Below are 7,735 nucleotides of genomic sequence, written 5' to 3'. Positions count from 1 at the left end.
ACCAAGCTGTGACCCCACAGAGGATGATGCGTCCTGTCGGTGGTGCCCACAGAGATGAGGAAATTCAAACTCTCCTCCCACCCTTGTTTCACTCACTCAAGACTCTATGCCCCAGAAGAAGTAATCTAAGTGGTCATGCATATGGCACCTGCCCGCCACCCGCCCTGCTGTCCACCACCCACCCCACCACCTGCCCTGCTGTCCACCACCCACCCCGCTGCCAGCCTCCCACCCTGCTGTCCTGGATCAAGGGCTCTGGCCTCTTCTCTACCGTAAGGAGTGGCCTGTGGCAGGGAGCATCGCTCTTAGAGAGAAAGTTGGCACCTGCTGGAAGGGAATAGGTTCCGGGCAGCCCCAATGTAAAGTCACTGCTGGCTAGAGATTCCTCAAATGCTTAATCACAATGTGCAAGCCTAAGATGTGGCTTTATTTTTACTTTCTTCCCTCTGCTTTCCCACCTGGTAGGAAATTTGGGAAGGCAGACTGGTTTTGTTTCCTCATCTCCTTCTCTCCTGTTCTCCCTCCTCTTCTTTCCTCCCCTCCTTTCTGACCCTCTCCTCTTCTTTTCTCTCCCCCTCCCACTCATTCCTGTTAGATCAGGGGACAGGAGCAAAGTGAGTCTTCATGGTTACTCTCCCACCCAGAAAGAAAAGACTGTGCACCTTATGCTTCAACATCAATTATGCCCTCCCTCAACCTACCACGCACATGTACATGCTTGTATACATATGTGCATGTATGTTCACATATAAATAAAGACACATACATGCACATACATACACACATGCTTCCCTCACCCTTGCCTCCCTCTTCATCCCAGGCAAAGGCCTGTGTCCTTCAGTCTGTCTGCCTTCTTCTTTGCCTCCTGATGGCATGGCCCTCCTCGGCCCCGCCTGGCTGTGAGGGAGAGAGAACGCAGCACTCCTCCTGCTGTGCTGCCCTGCACCTGGCAAACTTGTGGGCATGGCCGGACCTCAGGGCGGGTGAGGGAATGTGGTGGCTGGGCAGAAAGGAGTGTCTGTGTCAGGGAGGTGCAGGCTGCAGGAAGCAGGACAAGCCCTCAGTAGCTCGCAAACGCCCTCTGCCATGGCCAAGCACGTGGAGTAGCCAAACAGCGAGATGAAGCGTGGGTTCTTACTGGAAGGCAGACAGTGTCAAGGTACCGATGCCACTCCGGCAGCACTGGCCAAGGCCAAGGAGACAGAGCACTGGGAGGAGACAGAGTGTGGGAGGGGCCGGGGAGGGCAGCTGCACCGCTCGCTCCCTGGGGGTGGGGGAGGCTCCTGAGGAACGCACCCCTCAGAGGGCTTGGCTTCCACAATGCATGCAATAGCCTACACATCAGAGCCACACGACAAACATGTTCCCTCCTGTATCTATCATGAGGATTTTCAAGGACAGTGAATGGGAAGAGTTTTACAGTGAAAATTCATATGCCCAATCCCTAGTTTCTGCTGTTAATGTCTCCTGGCTTAAACATCAGTCTATCCGTTCTTCTCGCTACCCATCAGCCTGTGGAATCTGGGACTCACCTCAGTTAGCCATGCGATCACACCTCCCCCTGACCTCCGCCAGAGTCCCCGGCCAGAGGCCAGCTCCGTGTACGGCTCAGAAGAGCAGGGGCGGAAAGAGCACTATGAGCCACATGGAGAATGGTGTTTGGGCACTTCCCCAGCCAGGAGCCCGCACAGCATCGGAGGCGAGCTGTGCCCGTGGGTGGCAGGCTTTCAGAGGGTCATCGCTGTGGGAGTGCCCTCTGGCCGGTGCTGATGGTGGGCTGAGCATGTGAGGGCAGCGGGGACTGGAGGGGCCTCTGCACCTTCTGCTCAGCTTTGCTGTGAACCTAACCTGCTCTAAAGAATAAACTTTACTTTTTAAAGTAAATCAGTCATTACGTGACATAAACTACGTGACACGAGTAAACCTCTCGGATGGCTGGACTCTGCCTGCAGACACTGCCCCAGCCTCCGGCACCCGCCCGGGCTCCCCCTCAGGCTCCTGTGGTCTGAGCGCTCTGCCTTCTCCCAGCCCAGCACTGGGCCCAGAGCAGCCAGGCCACTGAGCTGGACCGGTCAGCATCACCCCGGGCTTTGGCTGAGAGGGCAGGGAAGCCTGCCCCTGCTGGGACCGCAGTGGAAGCCCCTGAGCAGACAGTGCGTCTCTGAGAACCTGCTCGTGAAGGGCGAGCCCCACGCTCAGCAGAGCCCTCGGGTGGAGAAGGACAGCGACCTTTGGCCCTGGACCCAGAGACCTAAGGAAGCTCAGCAGCTTGGGTACTTCTCAGCCGGCCCCTTGGTGCCCGCGAAGAGGCTGGGGAAGTGGGACCAGGCTGAGCCCGGACCCGCTCATGGGCACACGGCTCACTACAGCCCGGCCAGTGGCCCTGCTGGCGAGGCCAAGAGCAGGACCCCCTGCCTGTGAGTCTCCACCGTGTGGGAGGTGTGAAAGGAGAGCGGGCAGGCAGGTGGGGAAGGCTCCCTGGCAGGAGGCGGCCCTTAGAGGAGGGTGGAATGTGAGGAGAAGCCACAGGAGACAGGGACACTCTGCAGAGGCAGAGCCACAGGGCAGAGAGATCCCAGGAGCTCCCTGCTCCCTCCTGCCAGCCCTCCGGTTCAAGCAGCTCAGTCTGAAACCTGTGCCCGCCCTCCTCACCCACCTGCCTGTCCGATCCCCTCTGTCGGCTATGTCTCCACATCCCTGTCTCCTTGTCTCTCTCTTTCTGTTTCACTCAGTTTCTCTCCCCATCCCCCTCCCTCTTTCTCCCCATCCCCTCTCTTTCTCTCCCACTCCAACTCCCTCTCTCTCCTCCTCCTCTCCTTCCCTCTCTCTCCCCACCCTCTCTCCCTTTTTCTCTCCCCCTTCCCTTCTTTCTCTTTCATCCTCTCCTTCTCTCTCCTTCTCTCTCTCATCACTTCCTCAGCAAAGCCTCCCGGCTGCCAGACCTCACTGCGCTCACCGTGCTGTCTGTTCTCCTGGCCGCGGTGCTCTGGGCTAACACCTGGGCCAGAGGGGAGCTCTTCGAAGCTCACAGGAGCCTGCGTCGAGGTGACTGGCATCCGGTGATGGTGGGACCACAGCTGAGGCAGCAGATCCCTGCGAGGGCACCCTGGGTGCAGGTGAGGCTGGGCTCCCATCACAGCAGCTCTCCCCCCCAAAAGGCGAGGCCTCCGGGAAGAGCCTGCTTCCTGGTACTGTTTGCACCAGTAGCAGAGGCTGCCTAGTTAGGGATCCCTGCAGGATCTGTGCTTCACTCACACTCACACTCACTCACACACACACACACACACACACACTCACACTCACACACACTGACACGCACTCACACACACACACACTCTCACACACACACAAATACACACACTCACATACACACACTCACACCATACACACACACTCTCATACACTCACACACTCTCACACACTCACTCACACACACACACACACACACACTCACACACACTCACTCACACACACTCACACACACACTCACACTCACACACACACACTCACACTCACCCCACACAACCACACACTCCTCCTCTGCTCCCTCCCTCCCTCCCTCCTGCTCTCTGCCTCACCGCTGCCTTCTTCTTGCCTCTGTGATTGGGTCTGGAGTTTTATTGACCTGTTCGCGGATTCTCGGATGGAGTTTCGGCTCCGGTGTCTGGTTATGTGGCTTGCTCTCTAGCGCATTGTCCAGATAGGATAAAATTTGCCTCGGCAAGACATAAAGGGAAAAAAACACGAATGTACTCACAACTCCAATAACCCCACTATAAGTGACCACCTGAGAAAAGAGAATTAGGGAAGAGAAAAGAGAGCACAAATGATATTGAAGAGAGAAAAAAATGGTTGAGAAAAAAGGGAAAAAAGAAAAAGAAAAAATAATTTTTTATTTATATGGAGAAACACTGGAGAACAAACAGATAAACCAAAACATGCAAACACCAATACCCAGTCAAGAGAGTGGGGGCAGAATCTTATATACAGGTTAAGAATTGAATGAGTATGGGGAGGACCTCAGTTCAGAATAGAGAAAGTAGAAAGAGGATGAGTGGATAAGAAGAAAGAAAATAATAATAATAATTTTTTTAATTGATTTAAAAATTGGGATAAAAATAAAATAAATTGGGATGATGGGAAAATAATGAGAAAAGAAATAGAAAATAAAGAAATAAATGAAAAGAGGAAAATAAAGAAAAAAGAGATGACAAAATAGAAATGAAAATGAAAAGGTGCCAAGCTGTTCCTGTGGCTGGCTTAAGATCCAGTCTCCTGGGCTGTCCGGACCTCTAAGGCTCCTGTTGCTGGGACTGCAGGTTCCTCCTCAGCCGGTCCTGCGGGCTCAGGGACTGTGTGCCCTGCAGGTGCTTTCTGGGCGTGGCTGTGTTGGTGCCTGGAGACTGCAGGGAGGGCTAGCTCTTCAGGAGAAAGTGGCTGTCCAGGCCCCAGGCATCAGGTGCGAGTCAGCGCCAGACTTGTCACCACTCCTCTGAGACCCTCTTCTCTCCTGCCTCTCCCCAGACGCCACGAGTCTACACCTTCTGCACCGCAGCCCCGGAGCGTGTCCGTGTCCGAGAGGGCTTACTAACGAAGTTCGGTGAAGAAAAGCACAGCCACAGAGCGGACAGACTGCCTCTGCAAGCTCCTGTCCTGCCCCTCTGTCTTTGTGACTTGGGCCAGATCTAGAACCCCCTGTGGTCCCGCTGCCCTGCGGACCTCTTTCCACAGCCAGACGCCACGCCTGTCCCAGGGACCTGGCTCGCTGTACTTTCCCCCTACTCCTCTGGGCTCAGAGGCCTTGCAGTTCTCTCCAGCCCAGATCCTAGATCCCCTCTTTCTCTAGAGCCCTCTGCCCTTCTGGGCTGGAATTGTGTCACAGCTGTGTCGCCTTCACCAATTCAGGGTGAATGTTATGGATTCAGCTGTCATTCTGTGTGCTCTGGGACAAGGCTTGGGACATGTCAGTCTACTCTGCCGCCATTTTGTCCTCAGAATGGACATTTTATTTTATTTTATTTTATTTTTTTTAATATATTTTATTGATTTTGTACGGAGACGAAGGGAGAGAGATAGAGAGTTAGAAACATAGATGAGAGAGAGTCATCGATCAGCTGCCTCTTGCACACCCCCTACTGGGGTTGTGCCCGCAACCAAGGTACATGCCCTTGACAGGAATCGAACCCGGGACCCTTCAGTCCCCAAGCCGACGCTCTATCCATTGAGCCAAACCGGTCCCGGCCAGAATGGACATTTTAATCATGTTAATTTTTCTAATCTATGGCATAGTATTTGCTCCCATTTATTGTATCTTCTTCAATTTCTCTCTTCAGTGTGTTACAATTTCCTGAATACAGATCCTTTATCTCCTTGGTTAAATGTATTCCTAGGTGTGGTTTCTATGCAATTGTAAATGGGAGAGAGCATATCCAATATAATAAATGCCCGACCAAAATGGTGGATTCACCAGACACCAGAACCACCATGGGCCCTTGCCCAGGCTGGCCCTGCCCCTCAGCAAGTGGTTAGGGGTACTGTAGCAGGCAGGTGAGTGGTTAGGGGTACTTTAGCAGGCAGGTGAGTGGTTAGGGGTGATGAGGCAGGCAGGTGAGTGGTTAGGGGCAATGAGGCAGGCAGGCAGAGCCCCATGATCAAAATTGCCTCAAAGAGGGAGACTCAGGCCACCCACCATGGACTGCAGAAGGGACATTGGCAGCTGCAACCGGAGGCCTGGCGGTGGTGGACACTGCAGGGTGGGGCTGGTGCGACGGTAGCTCCTGAGTGGGCACAGCGCCTGCAGCCTGGCCCAGGCGCCAGGGTGGCCACCTCTGCCCATGGCTTCTGCAGAGCTGGACTGCCACTCCTCCTGCTATGATGCCTGGGCAGATCCAGGACCTTTCTGTGACTGTGGGCTCTCTGCCAGGTCTCAGCCCTCTGAACAGAGTCCCCAGCTCCGCCCCAACTGCAGAGGAGCTGAAATACACTGACATCCACAACACTGGAGCCATGATCACCCCCGTGCACTTCCTGGAGGTGAAACTGGGCAAGAGGCCTCAGCCTGTGAGAAGTGCGCTGGATGAGAAAGAGGAGTAGAGGAAAAGGTGCTGGGAAAAGAACAAAGTGGCAGCAGCCCATTGCTGGAACAAGAAGACGAAGCAGATGGAGTGTCTGCAGGGGGAATCTGAGTGGCTGGAGCACATGAATGTGGGGCTGAAAACCCAGAAGGAGGAGCTGAGGCAGGAGCGGCAGCAGCTCATCCTGATGTTCAGCCGGCATTGCCTCCCCTGCATCATCGGGACCAACAACGTAAAGACCCCCTACTCAGAAGGCAGCCCACTGCTGCAGCAGCTGGAGAAGAAGTGACCATGGCCTGGGAGGAGGAAGAGAAGGAGGAGGAGATGAGGAGAGGGCAGAGGAGGAGGGTCCCAGAGGGCTCTTCCTTGCTGCATGCAAAGATCTTCAATGCGGCTCAGCATGGCCAGCATCGCTGGGCTTTTTGTGAAACTTGGATCAGCCACACCAGGAGAAACCCAGGCTGATGAAACCCAGGACCAAAGTAGTCCTGAGGGAGGAGGGCTGTCCTGCCTGGGGTCAGGCTTGTAGGAGGCAGGACAGAGGCTCTGGGCCAGAGAGACGCCAACCAGGCAGCTGTGGGCACTTCTCTGGCCTCTCCACTAGGGCACCCACCCAGAGGACCTCCGAGCAGCCGGAAAAAGCCATGAGTTGCAACCAAAATTAGCCTGAGTACGGAACTCAGAGTGAATCTACAATCTGCCTGCCCCCAGCCCTGGCCCTGACCCTGACCCTGATCCTGATGCAAGGATGGAGAAGGGCTCAGTGCCAGGCCCTGCTGTACCCACCCACTGTGGTCCAGCTCAGTCCTGCTGGAGTGGCAGCCAGGGAGGTGCCATGGGCACAAAGCACGGGCGCCCCTCCAAAGCACATGCTCACTGACTGTCCACAGCCTGGCTGTCCTGGCAGGGCTTTCAACTGCACATGCTTTTTATACTTTCTTTATTAACATATGTTTTACAAAAACATGTTTTATACAAGCAATATATAAATGGATTTCTATGATCACTTGATATGATACAGTATAAATATGCTATGGTTTGTTTGCTAAGAGCAGATATTCAGCAGTTATGGCCATTGTGTTTAGCTTCTAAGTACTAGAGAAGGGGTGTGGTGCATTTCCATCTTATAAACCCTTCATTGTACTCATTTCTGCATCACTCAGTAACATTACTCTTACTTAAAAAAAAAAGAAAAAGAAAAAAAAAGAGGGGGCCCAGGCCAGTGGCCAGCAGCACTGCAGAGGGGGGCAGGCCTCCCTCTGAGGGTAATTGACTAGGGGCCCTGCCAGCAATCACCCCACAGCGGGAGGCCCGGCCAGCCATGGGATCACATCCCAGGACTGTCACCTGCAGAGGGAGGTGACCAGCGGGGGAGGCGTGAAGGGGGCAGTGCTGGAGATGGCAAGCAGTGGCAGTGGTGGGGGTGGGGCCAGATGCCAGCATCCAGGGGAAGGGTAGGCCATGACCTCAGGCCAGGCCTAGGGACCCTACCCGAGGGGTCCCAAATTGCAAGAGGTCCCATCCCCCCCCCCCCCCCCCCCCCGTGCAGAAACGTTTTCATGCACTGGGCCTCTAGTTTCTTTATAAAAGAAAAAGATGTACATTAGTGCTGCCATAGGCATGCTAATTGCTGCCTCAGCTTATAGACATTTGAGTTTGAA

General features: G+C 54.4%; 1 pseudogene; it reads left to right on the top strand.

Annotated features, from left to right (window-relative positions):
- The first annotated feature begins 5,561 nt into the window (after positions 1-5,561).
- Positions 5,562-6,444, top strand: LOC118731544 (annotated as a pseudogene).
- The last annotated feature ends 1,291 nt before the right edge of the window (positions 6,445-7,735 follow it).

The sequence above is a fragment of the Pipistrellus kuhlii genome, unplaced genomic scaffold, assembly GCF_014108245.1.
Source record: "Pipistrellus kuhlii isolate mPipKuh1 unplaced genomic scaffold, mPipKuh1.p scaffold_m20_p_31, whole genome shotgun sequence".
Lineage (NCBI taxonomy): Eukaryota > Metazoa > Chordata > Mammalia > Chiroptera > Vespertilionidae > Pipistrellus > Pipistrellus kuhlii.
This window is presented reverse-complemented; position numbering and strand designations above follow the sequence as displayed.